The sequence below is a fragment of the Charadrius vociferus genome, unplaced genomic scaffold, assembly GCF_000708025.1.
Source record: "Charadrius vociferus isolate BGI_N301 unplaced genomic scaffold, ASM70802v2 scaffold163, whole genome shotgun sequence".
Taxonomy (NCBI): Eukaryota; Metazoa; Chordata; class Aves; order Charadriiformes; family Charadriidae; genus Charadrius; species Charadrius vociferus.
In genome coordinates, this window is record NW_009648332.1 from 18,936,209 (window position 1) to 18,953,091 (window position 16,883).

Consider the following 16,883-nt stretch of genomic DNA (forward strand, 5'->3'; position numbering starts at 1 on the left):
TAGAAATTCTAATAAGGGAATATATAAATCAGGTACAAAATGCAAAGTAACTCTAAAACGAGTTGGTTTATGATAGTTTTAGGATTTTGCTATGAGGGTATATCAATGATATTTTCTACTAATATACACATAGCAGTTTGCATATTAAGCACAGTATTTTCAAAAATAGCCAAGTACTCTGGGAACATATTTTCCTCACAATTCACTGGTTTAGTTTTTCTTAATCACTTTATAGAGCAATATACTGATACTCATGTAACTCAGCAATAGACAGCCACTTTGTTTTGTATATTTTGAGGTGAAAAATATTTATTTTCCATTCAAATTATTTATATACAACTGAAGTTGAAACGACTCATCTGAAAAGACAATTTCTGACAAAGCATCACCTGCTCAGGGATACCACTGCTTTCTACCCCTAACACAGTAGAAAGGAAAAGCTCAGTTTAGGAAAACAGTGAGGTCCAGGCCGTGACAGCAGTGACCAGAGGAACAGGTCTTGACTCCAAGCAAGATCTGCAGGCAGGTTTGGCGAAAAGCAGTTGCACTGACTGTGAGGCAAGGGGGAATTCAGGATCTGTGGCAGGATTTTGGTGGCAATGAGAACATTCTGCAGATCTTATCACTAGGCTCACAGATGCAATTCCCCAGCATTCTCTTTTCCAAATTAGAAGATTGTGGATGTTGTTTGTATATGATGTTGAGTATTCTGTTTATTTTTAAATCCTTAACTGCTGTTACAATGAACATTTAATGCCATATAATAACATCAATAACTTTATATATTGGAAAAAGTGGGTATTCAGGTATGTCTTTTCCCAACTACTTTTTAATTTGTGTGCATTGAAAAAATGTCCTGTAACAATCTTTGAGAATAATAAACCAGCTAATACAATAATTTTTCTGACTTGCTATAAGGACAGTATTGCAAACTAATTTTTGTATCTAGCAGCAAATTGGATTTTGTTTGTAAAATTCAAGGAAATAATATTCACATTACGCACATGTGCACAGTTTTCCCCCTTAGTTCATCTTTGTCAGAAAGATCTCATCTATTCAGGATCAAATTTCATCCCCATTTAATACAAATGCAGTGATTCAAAGTTTACACTTGAAAAATGTGAAAAAATAGGCACCAAAGTGGTCATTCAACTGTGTAACTTTTAATCAGGGAACTGGTATTGGTTCAATACAGTCAAACCCAGTAAAATTGTTTTTCCTTTCATCCATTCTGAATTTGGATATTTGATGTCAAAAAGACTTTTATTTATAAAAGGTAAGGTACCATTGGCACATGAGGCTGGAGGAACAAATCAGAAGTATTACTGGAGACGAAAAAAAAGGTTGAAACGGTTGAGGCCTGGAGTGAACGAGATCTAGGTTACATGCCTGTCTGTGACACTACATTACTTTCAGGCATTGGGCAAATCACCAAAGGTTTCATGTTTTGGTCCTCATCGATGAAAAGAAAATAATCCTTTCTTTCTACCCTTATAGATGGTTGTCCCTCAGTTTTAAGTGCCTAAACCACGACAGCAAAGTTTCTTAGTTTACGAATTTATGTGTGCATGTGTACACACACGTGTATATATAACACATATTTAAATGCTGATCGAGACACATACACCTATGTGTAATCTCCACTTGAAGAGCAATCTCTGGTGTGGATTCCCAGAACTAATGCTATGTAAATCAGACAATAAACAATCTCCACAGACTTTAACTATCCCTGTGCAGAAGAAAAGGAATATGGAAACAGGAGTCTGGGAAAACACATGCACGTGGGTAGCTGTCTATTTTTGTCTGCATAGTTACCCTATGGTTAATTTGAAATATAGGGAAAAGGGAGGGAAACATAAAACCCTACAACACATGGAGAGCTTAACGCTTCTGACTTTGAAAAGGGCAAGCAAACAAATCTCTTTCACTGCTGGTATTTCAATACAAAGACATGCAACATATGAAGCGACATAATTTACTTTGACAGACCATCATTATTTGTTAAGATAAATTAATAAACAGCACCTTTGGGTGCAGCCAATTCATTCCGTACCTGTCGCAGTTGATTAGAGTATCTGACTGAGCTGTAATAAAATGGAGAGTACATTAATATATGATAGTTTCCTTTGTTTACTTAATGCAGAACAATTACCGCTTATTCATTCCACCAATCACAATTTTCTCATAAACAGTGAGCATTTCCACCTCTTGCTTACATTGTTGAAATGAAAAGAGTCATTACTCACATTTTATTATTGCCCAGAGCTCTTAGTTGCTGAGAAATAGAGGAGTTGTGGTGATTTAAATATGTAACATATAGTCTAACTAATCACATTTGTTTGAAAGATCTATGATTAGCAATATTAAAACAAAATCATAATGCCTGAACATTCTATCCATTTAATCTTAGAATGTTGTGCCCTCTAACACTAATGATATTCCAATAGTGTATGCATACTGTAGACAACTTCTCATCAGCTTGAATATTATAAATACGAGTAGCATTTGTAAATCATCGGTATTCCACTCCACTAGCATTGCCCTTTGCAAAATGTGTTCAGGTCATCTTAAATTAATTTCTCACTTTTTGCATGCTACAAAAATAAAAATACTTCTAGTTAATTTTTTTTAACCATCTTCAATTACCATCCTCCTGTGGGATATTGCAGATTTCTTTTCCAGTTACTACTGTACACTATTACTCAGTATCCCTCCCTTTTTCATTTTACTGCTACTACATCTTCTGGTGCAGGAATACTCTCCTGCAGTAGACACGTAATTACTTTAACCAGTAACGTTCCACAGGGAACAATACTGTCTTTGATTTATCCTATCCAATCTTCCTCACAGGGACCTGATTCTCTTCTAAGGTTACTTCACATCATTCTAGCAACTTGAAGAGTGCTTTCATACCTTGTAATAATTATTTGCTGCCAACTACATATGAATGCCTAACGCGCATGGGAATCGAGCTCAAAGGGTTAAATTCAGCCCCAGCCAAAGTATGATCAATATAGCCACTGACTTCAGTCAACCCAAAATTTCATTTTCTCTCCATTATTTATGCTTAAGGTCTTCGTTGTTGTTCTGGTTTGAGGTAAAACAGAACCAATTTTCTGTTCAGTAATTTTACTTTGCAGCTAAGCCTCTGCTAACTAACTGAACTCTGAAATTATCAGCATATTGTCCAGACGCTGTTTGCTCCCAGAGTGATAAGACTTGATTATTTACAACTTATGCCAGGGAATAGTATGCAGAGAGGCTCTTGCTTATACTTATTGCTATAACACCCAAGGGCAGCTAGTTTTGTTATTTGCCCCATTGGAGGGTCAGAAGTGGAAAAGCGTAGAGGGGACGCACCTGCGGGGAGAAGTGGACAGGAGACCCACAACTGACCAACAAGGTATTCCATCCAATCTGCCTCATGCTCAGTATAAAAGCTGAGGGATCAAAGTGGTCAGCCCTCTTTCTTTAAGGGCCAGTGTCAGAGGAGGACTCTCTTCGTCTGCCTTTGATCCCAATCTGTGCATTCCTGAATCCAGATCGAGAATCCAGTTCCCGTCTTCCACTGGGACTTTCCCAGTGCCTGCTGGTGCCGTGATTGTCATCCTGGGAGCTTGATACTGGTTTTGTATATATTGTACGTATTTCATTGTTTTTTTATTATTTTATTAATAATATTTCATTAGTTTAGTTTTTTTCTAAACTCGTAAGTCTCTCTCTCTCCCTCTCCTCTCCTTGGAGAGAGGGGTAGGGGAGAGCATCTGTCATTAGTTCCCGTGGCCAGTCCAGCCCAAACCACGACAACTGTGTATGCTGAACTTTTCCTGCTTATACAGGCTTCACTGGAACAGAGATCAGTGGTGTGAACGCTATACTGTCTGGCAGGAATCCCTTAGTTCTATTATTTGTGCTGATGTTCCTACTGTGTCTTTTGATAAGTTAATGAAATTTAATTTAGTAGGAGCTGTGGGTGCTAAACATACTGAAAATCCAACTATTTTTGATAGGGAACCCAATTATAATTTAAATCACCAAATTTCACGTAGCTAGGCCCCCTGCACCATGTAGAAATTTCAGGCAATAGGCATGCAGTTGCATTATCAGGATTAATCTGTTCATACAAGACAATTTGGTAAGCATTAGTATCCTACAGAACCACTTACATGTAAACCTTATCACAGACCTGTGGAACATTTGAAACCACAAGAAGAACAAAAATTTTGTAAGCAGGCAGGCAGCTGCCTTCTCTACACTTTGGAGTCTGATTATGGGTAAACCATAATAAAAAACAAAAGAAACCATTTCCATTAATATTTATTGGAAGCATATTGTCTATCTAAACACTTTTAGGGCTTTTATTTGCATAATAATAATGTCTCATACTCATTAATAGATTTCATCTGCAGATTACCTCTGGGATTTTCTATTCTTCTCTGAAGCTGAAAAGCAAAGGAACTGAGTTTGGCCATGGTCAGACAGAAACTCTGGCTGAACCACAAACTGAAATCCTGAAATGACATGGCTGTGGCCTCTCAACAGTCATTCTTCCACCATTCTGTGCTATAAGACAGATTTTTTTTCTAATCTTATTATTGCCTTGCTTTCTTGTGTCATAGAATTATATGGAACAGGGGGTAACTCAACAAAACATGCAGTGCACATGGGAGAACAGCACTTTTTAGAAGCTGTAATTCAGAGACTCTAAAACAGAGCCTTCTGCAGCACGTCCCGGCACAGCTCTGTGCCAACTGCAGGCATGGAGGAAGGCAGTGTTCATTGCCCAAGATGTTGTAGCCTCCAGGCAAAATCAAGGGAATTAAGCTTTTTAAACTCCTCTACTTTCTTGCAGCTGTTGCCTAGGCAATCTTCCGCGTATGATGAAGAAGAAGCCAGTGGCTCCCTTGGCAGCAGCTCTCCTGTATGTCACACACCTAGGCCAGCCCAAAAGCCTCATGGTCACCCTTTGTGAAAAATGCAGCACATCATTTTGATGTGCTAGTGTGGTACAAACACCACTGCTGGGAGCCTCAGATTTAACAAAGGATTGAACAGATGTTCTTTTTACGTATCTTTGCTAGAAAGTCAGTATTTCATGGCACTGGTACTTGGACCACTTCTCTTCCATTTAATTAAGAAATGCTGAAATGTGGAGACTGATGGATGGAACGGGCCTGGCCCCAAACCGAATGAAGTCAAGGGAATGACTCCTTCAGATAAAATGGACTTTGCGTTAGGAATTAAGTGCCACGTGGCTGTACAGACTGCCGACACAATCACCGCAATTTCAGAAAATAGCTTGTTCTTAAGAGACACACCGAAGGTTTCCTGTGTTTAAAAAAAAAGAAAGAAAGAAATTTTGCTCCTAAGTCTGTTTAAGCTTCTTAACTATATCAAAAGGCATGAAAAGAGTTAGGAAAATAAAGCTCAGAGGAGAAAAAAGAGCCAGTCAAAAGATTCTTGAAAGAATTAAATATTAGTAAGGGATGATATGAGGGAGTACAATAGAGCCACAATGTTTGAAGATTTACCTGTTCCCTGCCATTAGGTGCAATGCTTATTTCCTGCTATTTGCCATTGGGAAGAGATGCTTTGAGGGAAGAAAAGGCATTTTTGTAATCCTAACCATCACTCTTATTGTTATTGAACCCTTGCACAAGGGAAATTCAATAGGTTCTTTGAAAAGCAAAGACTATATTAAAGAGGGATTTCACTTTGCAAATATAGAGCCTGTAAACATGAGAGACAAAAGGTAATACAATAAAATACAAATCAACACTGAAAAAAACCCTCATGCAGTTATATTAATTATTGCTCTCCTAGATTTAAGCTGCAAGCAACTTTTAGAGGTTTTCTACAAATGAGATGTACTCAGTGCTCATCTGTTTCAAGAATACATGCCTAAATGCCGCCATACAGTGATTACACAAAGCATAGCAAAGGCTACTCTGGTAAGACTTAACATTGTCTCTAACGTGGGCAACTAACGATTTACAAAAGAGGCGTCCAAGCACCTGGACAAAAACCAGAAAGTCTGCTTAAGCTGTTTTGGGTATGTTTGAACATTTCCATTGAAGTTTACGACATATGTATTGCTTTTTCCTTTACAGCATGCTTTCTGAACAATAAGGTAAAAGATAAAACTGCAGTTACATGCAGCTGGAAGAGAAATAAACAGGGGTTAGACAGGTATCCATTATTCTTCGACAGATTCTAACTTCACTTAGTGCTATGGCATCAGGGGCTAGAGATTCCAGATGCATTGGGAGACATCTGACCTGTACTTTCAAAATGTATTGCATATTGGGAATATTTACTCCCACCATTGTGCTGGTATTCACCGCCCCTTTCGATAAAGTGATTGGCTGCTTGTGAGACACTGTGCCTCACCAGAATTATATGGATTAAAAAGAAATCTTTCCACTCCCCTATTCTTTTCCTCACACTCATCTTCCATCTCTTACTGCTGACCTTCTTCCCACCCTCTAACATGCTACTGACAATACTTACAGACAAGAGATAGGCTGAGTCCATTAGGTCTATTAACCAACCCTTCAGTTGCTTACGGAGATTCAGGTAGTTCAATGTTACCTATGAGGAAGTATAAAAGGAATAAATACAGGAAATATTTCTTTAACAGAAATAATAGTGAGTCTTTAGCAGAAATAATAGCAAAAGAAGGAGTTGAAATGCTTCTCATCAAATACATAAAATGCTGGTGTCATGTCAAGGGAAGAGGAGGGGAACAAAGGCCAACAGCTATATCTGATACTGACAGGTCAAGATTTGGCAAGTGTGAACGGTATGGGACAGATGGAGGCAGATTTTTCAGGCTACCTAAATTCCATACCAAGAGGAGCTAGATTTTCAATCTTTTCATTGAGGGGAAAAAAAAAAAAAAGTTTATAAGCTTAAAAGGAAAAACATGATGGAGTTACAGTAAAAACTTTAATTTATTATGAAACCTTACCATTCAACTATCATCAGCAGGTAAGCATACAACTTAAATATCATTGACATTTGAAATGTTTATACCAAAGTTTGCACGATAAAATACCCAAATATAACTGTAGGCGATAGCTGTTAGTATTCAGAGGGTTTCAAAGGAAATCTCCACATAGCTAATATTTTATTGGGAACAATTGGAAAGCCAGTAATTGTATATATTTTGGATCAATCATTGTTCTCTCCAGGACCACTGAGAAACTGTCAGTTCCATTGCTGAAAATGATCCTTACAATGTAACCTAAATCAAAAGATGCAATAACAACATTGATTTCAAATCCAGTTTTTAGTTTTCCAATAAACTCCTGACATAGCAGATACTTTTTTTTCTCCATGAATCATATTTTGACCATTATCTCTTTTCATGACTGCATCTTACAGTGATTTTTTTATTATTAAAAAGAACAGATCTTGCAGCTTCTCTCTTTCTTGTTTTCATTTAGTCTAATATTTTGTATTATTTCATTGACCTCAATAGCAGGATTTTCCCTTTCATTTATTTAAAGCCGCATTTATTTAACCTTAGCTAGAGAGGAACAAATGCTTTTACAATCCAGACAAGAAGTCTGAATAAATTGGTACAGTGAGTGTAAAGTCCACAGGGTAATCTGTAAGTGTAGATTGTACTTTCTATTATAAAATACAACTGTGAAGTACTTATATGTAAAAGCTGTACTAAATTTTAACAGTACATCACAGTTGCAAATCTATATTTTAAAGTGCTGGGATGTTTTCTGCTACCAAATAAATTTTTATCTGTGAAATAGAAATACGGCTTTAGAAGCCTATAAATATGGGCTTTCCTTGCCTTGGAAGGTTATGAGATTTATCTTAATATGAATTGTAGGTAACAGCACTGACATACTGTAACTTACCATGATTAGGTGAAGTCAGTAATACGCCAGAGAACTGTTTCCTTGTATTACGTGAGTCCTCTTTGTGGGAAGAGAAAAAGGACAATATAATGTATAACATATCAGGAAAATAAAACAACACACCACACTCTGTTTTTCCAACACTTCAAAATAAATATACCCCCATTTCATATTTTAGGGTGATATATACTAACCATTTGTTGGAAGGGGTATATGTAGCAAATGTTATTTAAACTAAAAAATAATTCACACAGGATTCACAGGAACTTCATTTTTTTTTTACTTATTTTACTCTTCTATCACTCTTAAAAATGGTCTGTACCCTCAATAACATTTCTCATCCAGCAACCTCAATATGTTTGTTGTAAAGATGAATGGATGAGGTGTTTAGAGTTAATGATCTGTATCATATTGCATCCATTTAGCTAAAGATATATAATCCCACACAGTTTGGTTTATATTGACTCTTATTCAAGAACTACATCTTCGAAAGGCCATCGTGCTATCCTGACAGGTTAGAAGATGAAAATAAATAAGACAATATACTCAACTTTCTGTTTTTCAGATGAAGTGTAGAGACTATTTGATAGTTTTACTTCTTATATTTTACAGTGATATTAGAGTTATACATCACCAAATTACAGTCATATTGCACTTTATCACTTCAACTTTATTTCTGCTTTGGAAACATTTGTAGTTCATTACATTTTTGCTAGCATAAACATATTCTGTGTCTGAGTGTGCATGAGTATGTATTTTCTGAATAAATACATCTGATTTCAGTCACTTCTAAGCATTCCTGTAAGTGTGTCTTTTTATGCCTATAGAATGAGATTCACCTCAAAGTAACAGTTACCACGAAGACATGAAGTAATTTAAAATGAAATAATTGCCAAAAGTCTTAGACAATATTAGGTGTAGCCTTTGGAGCAAGAATGAATCAGTATACTTCCCGAGTTCAGTGCTGTCCTCTGTTTCTTGGTTAATCCTGCAGTTTGGGATTACATCATTGTGCCCGAAGTTGACTGAGGAGAGTTATTTCCATTCTTATACTTCAATAGGCTTTATATGTTAAATCCACACTAGAACTAGCCAAATAGACCCCAATTCAGAAAAAAAAGAGGTGGTATATTTAGAGATGCCTCTAGTTATGAGGTGCTGAGTGACAGGGATGCATAGAATCTTATTTTCAGGCCACTTTCTGGAACACTGAATTTGTAGAAGGACCTGTGAGAACACTGGTTTCTAATCTTCCTAGATGATGGAGCACAGGCTGTGTCAGTACCCGGTATCTGACACACAGGATCAACAAGCAAGCAAGAAGCTGCAGTTTTGCAAACTTTGACATACCACACTCCCTGCTACTGAAAGATCCTGGTTCTGAGCCTTTGTGCTGTTGATATAGAAACTACATGTGTGAGAGACAAGGCCAGAAGACCTAACTGTTGGAAAGGTGTACAGAGTTTCTGTATTCCACAGATGGGTGCAGTTTTCACATGCAGAGGCAGGTGATACCTGAGAAGTTAGAAGACAGTGGTAATGACATAGTCTTTGTTTGCAAAGGTATAGAGAGTAATGTGGTAAATCAGGGGACAGAGCGGCAGAATTTTCACATCAAACAGTAAATGTCAGCATAAACTTTCTTAACACTTGTCCATAACTGCTCACTCACCTCTAGAGAGAAAATCTCTTCAGAAGGTAACCATACATTTTGTGTTCTTCCTGCTCAGCAAAACCAAAACTCACTCAAATAATCCCAACACTGCTGGAGATGATGTGACCTGTTGGATTTTTATTTACCCATTTACATCAGCTTCTGAGAAGTCCAAGCAGTTTGGAAATGGAGAAAAAGGGGTCACAGAACATTTCCAATGTATAATTTGACATAAGACAATCTGAGCAGGACATACCAATTAACGAAACAAATGAAAGCTTTTGGACTGAAAAAAAATTTGCTCTACTAGGGATTGGGTTGACCCTGCTGGCAAAGGAGACTCATGGAAGGCAGCAGATGAAACACTGCTTTGAATAGGCAATATACATGTAGTAGACTACATGACTCAGCAGACTGTTGGCAGTCAAAGAGTCTCATTACAGGGCCTTGCTGCCAGATTGCTAATTAAAAGAATAGATACTGCTTTCTTTAACCTCATATATAAATGGTGGGATGGAATCCTGCCTGGGGGCTGCGTGTAATCATTTGCTTCTGTTCTCTTCTTCTACTCAAGCAACAAATGTAAGTTCTGACTCTAAATTAAGAAACGAGCCTTGATGAGGTAAAATATTACACATTCTGCTATTCAACATTCCTATGGAAGATTCCCATTGTGTCATCCTTACTGATTGGCAATCATCTTTTTTTCTCTTCTACAACTGCAGGAACGTGTAAAATTCCTGTTACTGCTCTGCACTGATTTTCCCTTTCTTTCTATTTTTCTCATCTCCCACTTCTTTCTTGAAGGATTGCCTCCCTTTCATCATATCAGGGACAGGAAATAGAAGCAAAATCGGTGAAGAACTTGTCTCACCAGAAATGTCATAGTCTACAGATGTTATGCACAAACCAACATTATTTACTTCTTTGAGTATCACAAGACTCATATGCAGTGGTAAAGGAAAGAAAACACCTGGGCCCATAAAAGCAATGGAAAGAGAAAGAAGAGTGAAAGGAACATAAAGCAACAGTGAAAGTACATTACCAACAATACGAACATTTTCCCTGCTAAGAGGCTGTTCACCACAAAACACCAGGGACTTTTTATAATAAAAGTCGAAGCTTTGTGGAATTTTAACTCAAAACCAATAGCAAATATCACTGTACTTAGGCTCCACCTCATCCCTTTTCTTCATTCACATGATAGACTTTCAAGAAGGAATTATCAGTTTGATTTTCTGCTTGTTCATGCTTCAGTCCAACAACTCATGCAAGCGCTATATACCTATATACATTTTAGACAGCTGGCAAGTCCCCTTTTGTGGCAGCGGCACTTACAGATTTATAAGTTTTATATGTCCTCCTGGACAGGAGTGACACTAAAGTGAAGGAGAAATACCTTCATTCCCGTGAACAGCCTTCAGAATGGAGCAGGCAAATGACACACAAACTGGCTGCCTGGAACTGGAGCACAAAAAACCCATTCCTATGGAGAAGGCAGGGATGCTGTAGTCTCCTGGCTTTTCTCAGCTCTTTACATCCTTTTGCTTCAATGATGTTTTGTTATTTTGATCACAGATCTCACTATGTTTAGTGATGAACTGCATCATGTCAGACACCATGCTCTAGGCCTTCATTACACAGCAGTTGTTTCGCTCAGGGAACACAATCCTCCTGTAACACAGCACCAAGATGCTTCTGTTACGGCAGAATAAATTCTGCTTGGTTTTATGCTAAAAATTAATGTGTGATGTGTTCAACTATGTTTATGCTATTTTTAAAAGTATTTCATAAAATTTTATGATTTGATATTTTTGTGGTTGGACTGGAGGGTTTGATTAAAGGCCCAGTGAGTGACTGTAGGCCAGCGAAGACAAGCAAAGGGAGAAGCTTACACTGTCAAGAGTGGGACTGCGACTCTGTTTTGTAGTAATTAGCCCTGGAGCAGTGGTTTAATATTAGGTTAGAACCTCAATCCGTTTGCAGTGAAATCAAGCTAGAGAAGAGCTGACAAGTAGCAAAGAGAAAAAAAGGTAAAATGAGGAAAATCTATATGCTGATTTCTGAGCTTATGCACATAGAGCCATTAGCATTCCATATTGAAAACTTTATCATGCACAGACATCCTTACTATTACTTACATATGTTACAGATGAAGAAGAGAAGAAAGAAATTAAATTTGACCACAGCAGAAGGGGATTTTAGAAGCGTAAATATATATTTTTACTTAAAATTTTGGTATAAAATGAAACGAAATATTTATATCTATATATCTATATTACTTCTATGTTTTCTCAATAAATATTATGCCAAGAAACATATCAATATTGCAAGTTCTAGTCTAGACTGGTCTATCGCTACAACTGCTGGCTAATTTTATTTGAATGCTACTCTGTCATCAGAGTATGGTTCAACTACAGTTACATACATAAATATAGCTGTTGCCTGGCATTTAGAATATTCTTGCCTTATGTTCACTGATTTTTTTTTCTGTCAAATACTACTCTCTGTCCTTTCAGCTTCCCCCATGAATTATTATAGTCAACATCACCACCGTCTCTTTCTGCTGTTTTTGCTTCTAATTTTAACTTCAACTTTAACCTTTTGTTGCTTTTTGCTCATCTGCATAAGCTGAATAGAAGTCATGAGGCTTCTTCCTGCAAAGCCCTCTGGAATTAACCTTTCTACCCTCCCCAGACTATTAACTAACATATCCACTCCTTTTCCTCTCAAACTGGCATAATTGTTGTCTCCTTGTCTATGGTCACAACGTCTGAAACCTCATCCTTTGCAATCTGCTCTAGACTCTGTTCTAAAGATCATCACCTTGCTTGCTTGTTGGACTAGATGACACAGTTTACATCCCCTTCAATCTTTATTTTCCACTACATGAAATAAATGTTTCTGGCCCTTGTTACAAGGCCTCTCAAAGCTGATCTCTTTGCATTGTTTCTAGAACAACTCTCAATGCAGTGATACTAAAGATGCACGATCCGTGATTTTCTACTTCTCTGAGACATATCTTCAAAATTCTCTCATATGTAATAATTTATAGCTTTGCAAAGAAGAGTCGTTATCTACTTGATCATCTTTCATGTCTCCCTCACCTTTTCCATAATGCAAACAGGAATCTGATTCACCAGGGAGAGAAATATGACAGGTGCTGCTGGATGGCCAAGAACCGAACACATTCAGTTTCCACCACCAACCTGTCTTTCTGTCCCTGCCATCTTCTCTGCCTCACCAACTTTTATGCCAGCTTTTAGCTTGCAAATCTATGCAGGGACTGTGATTTGTAATGTATTTCTACATCTCATACCACTGCCTGGTATGTGCTCTGGTTGGCTTACAGTTGCAGGACAATTATCTGTACTGTTTGCAGGGTTTTGGTTAAGTTTTTCATAACCTAGGCAGATAAGAGCTTTGCACATGAACAAGCATTTTTTACATTTCAGGAATACTTTTCCCTATCCTTTAGGAAGTAATGATTATCAAATAAACAATTACAGAAAACTTTAATTTTTACCATTTACTACAAATTCCTAGAATTTTTTTCCATTTAGAAAGACATAGATGACAAAGCCCCCTTTTAGGTGTGATGATATAAATCTAGAGCTGCTTTTTATTTTCATTTTGTTACCCAGTGATGTATCGGCACTGTGAAGAGTTATGTTCCAGAGTCCATACCCATAAAATGCAAAGAGGCCAGGGAAAATAAAAGCAGGCAGAAGAGAATGAACAAATACATACTGAAGATGGAATTAGAGGACAGAATTACCTCTTGATCTGCCATACTGAGAAGTCCCTGATGTAAGGGGAAGGAGTTTCTGTCCATGAAATCCTACAGAAAGACAGAATTTTGTCTACTTGCTAAATACAAAAGGCAAAGTATAGGGTTAGGAAGCTAATTCAAAATCCAAGACTAATTCAAATTTCCTGAAAGAACCATTCGATCACAGAAATACCCTCTTTTTATATATTTGCCTAAATAATAGTTACAATAAATTTAGCAATAATTTTAAAACTCTTCTTGTCAGGAGGAGATTTTACGCTCAATCCTGAGGAATGACACTTGAATGCCAAAGAAAAGGGCATCCCTACAAAAAGCTATATAGATGAATTGATAAAGAAAAGCTTAATTAGGAAAACAAAAATGTCTTAAAGATTGAGAGAGTATTTTAGAGGGGGAAAACTGGAAACAATTAAAGAAGATTGAAAATTACAGAAAGGAACAGCCTGGAGGAAAACATAGCTACTATAAAAGATTGACTAAAAGACATAAAAGAGGAAAAGAAAGGAAAGCAGTGGCAAAGAAAAAAACTTATAGACACAGTAAGCTATTATAGCTCTCTTGTTTTATGGCAGGGTTAGCTTTATTCCAAATTTTGCCATCTCTCATTTTTATGGTGGATTTAGCCACTTTCAATAAAACATGAGACTGTTTTGCTGGCCCTTGACCAGATGCAGCTGTGGCATTGGTACTTATGTCCCTGAGTAGAGAAAGTGCTGATGCTGAGCTTTGCGAGCACTGCTTCTCTCGAGGTGCCCGTGTCTCCCTGACCACAGAGGGGACAGATGGAAGGCTTCATCGTGTTAACCATCAGCTCTTGGGCAGAAAATAAGTTGCAATTGTGGAAAATGCTGTGCTCTCTTTGATTTCAGGAATTTTCTCATTTGTTTCTTCTACGTTTTCCCCCCACTTAGCATCAAGAGCGAACAGGTGTTGCTGGAGTTACCTCAGCAAAATGGGAAGGCGCAAATGTACTAACTCTCAGTCATGCTAAACTTATTTTATACCCCGCTAGGACACACACCAACTCCTGCCAGGACAGTGTGAAGGGAGCTTATATCCATCGACACTTTACAGGATCTTCTGTCAGTCTCACAAGGCATAATGGGCTTCCCCAGGAAGTAAATGGATATACTCAGGCTTCTTCTCTTCACTTTAGAAGTAGACAGTAATTTCAGAAACCTCTAAAACATACCCTAGTTTTTTATATTGCCAGCTACATTGCTTTGGAGAAAATAACTTCTGTCAGAACCAAGAGGGTTTAAACTTTTACCTATGAACGAGTTTATACCTGACTTCAGTATTTTTAAATGTATATGCCTCTAAGGTAGGAGACGTAAAATCTTAAAATAATTACTAAGCCTTGTAGCCAAAGGGAAAAAATATTAGAATCAGGCTTCTGCACGGGAACTTTAACCTATCAGAATTACATCAGGCTCAGGTTTTCACACTGGCCGGGGACACGCTATGGCATGCTGAATAGGATTCTTTATCTAACAGTGACACCTGAGAGTGTTAAATTACAAAATAATTTTCAAGTCCAACTGCTGGAAAAACTGCGTCCACTTGGGTTAGTCACAGTTCACAAGCAGGAGCAATTTTACCATTTTATAATTCTAGTGACATCTTCTTTTAAATTTTTTTAAATAAAATCTGTCTCCTAGAGTTTTTGTCCTATGCTACTGCTAGAAGACTTACACTTTAAATGTCAAAGTCTATCAGGAATGAAAATGTTCCTGTGGGAAGGTAAATCAACTCATGTGTTAATCACTAAAAGTAAGCATGACATGAGGAAAACCTTCATGTTTAGAGAAAACTAAATCTCTGGTTACTGATAAAATAAATGCTCAGTTCCAATGTTTGATTTTTACTTATAATCAATATAATGGGACTGATAATACAGGCAAAGATAAGAGCATGAACAAATGGTTTAGAGGGGGCCATTAAAAGCAAGCAACAATGTTCATAAAGCATCAAAAAGCAGACAGACTTTAATTAACAAATAATAAACCAACTGAATAAGTATCCTCATATGGGGTGAAATAAAGATTTCTTTTAAATAAAGGATATTGTTCTCATGAGACTTGGGAGGGTGGGGGGGTTTAAAACAATTTAATATATTAAAACAGCCACTCAGGGTTTCTCAAGGATGGATGAACCTATGAAGAGAGACTCTTATGGGAAATTACTTAAGTATAACAATGTCACTGAATTGAATATTTTTCTAGAATTGATGACAATTTGTTCTCCTGTCTTTGTCCAAAAATCTACTATTCTTCCGTTCTGCACAAACTGAAGCAGAGATGTAACTTTATTCACACAATTAAGTAATTTTATATTTATAGTGGCCAGTTTCACTAAAGAATCTGCAGTAAATTTCGGAATATAAATTACTGTCTGACTTTGTTATTACAGAATTAGATTCTAATGGACTAGATTGGTTACAGTGTTTGATTATACTGCTTACTCTAAATTTAATAAACATTACTGCATTTAAAAGACTAGATATTTCACATCTATTAATAAATATTTCTTAATGGAAAATAGTATCTCTAATATAAAATGGAGCATCATTTTTCACATAATATAATGTAATACAGAGAAATATTTTAACTGACATTACTCATTAATGAACAATTGAACCAATCCTGAATATTATTATTAAATCCTAACTGATGCTGGTTAGCAAGATGAACCTCAATATCCAGTAGTATAATATTATTCCATCATAACTCTTAGTAAGTTCATGCCAGTTTAGTGTGGCTATGCCAAGGGGCAGTGTTAGTGACTTACTAAGAGTCACACAAGCTGCATTTGAGTTGTATGTGCAACATGTGAAAGTCAAACCACCTCTGGATCTCCCCTTGATATCTGTCTCCCTCCCGTGAGGGCTGAGAGAGACTTTCCGTTGCTTGTGTACTCTGAGGCTCATACCATTTCAGGCTTACAGATGACTAAATGAGCTGTATTCTGCTGCTTAGCATGTACAGCGTTTTATATCTGTTTATTTATAGTACTTCCAGATCCTGGACATCAGGGTCTGGAAGTACTGTAAACATAATAAACATAACAATAACCATAAATCTAAGATGCTAAATAGACATATATCTAAGATGTTACTTAGATCTGACTGAGAACTTGGAGACCTAATAGAAGTTACTTCTGTGGGTCTAGCCTTGTGTTTGAACATTTTACTGAGTGGAGATCATTCCCCATGTCATGACCTATAAGGAAACAATTTGCGTCCAGCCAACAATGGCTTCAGCCTATTTTTCAGTTATTCCAATGTATATATATCTGCCCCAACCAGATCTACCAGAGCTTGCTTGTTAGAGCCCTTAGGTACCTGAGTGACCTCCCCATTCTAAAAGTCATTGTATTCCAGAAATCTGGCCCTTCTGCCGCATTCTCTCCATTTTGCATCCTTTATCTGCACCTTGGGTACTTTCTAATATATGGGTGTATCAGTGACACGATGCACCTTAGCATGGAAACAAAGTGTGACCACTTTTTCGCCTGTTATTTCAGTCTGTCCTTGGTGTTTTATTTTAAAATTGCT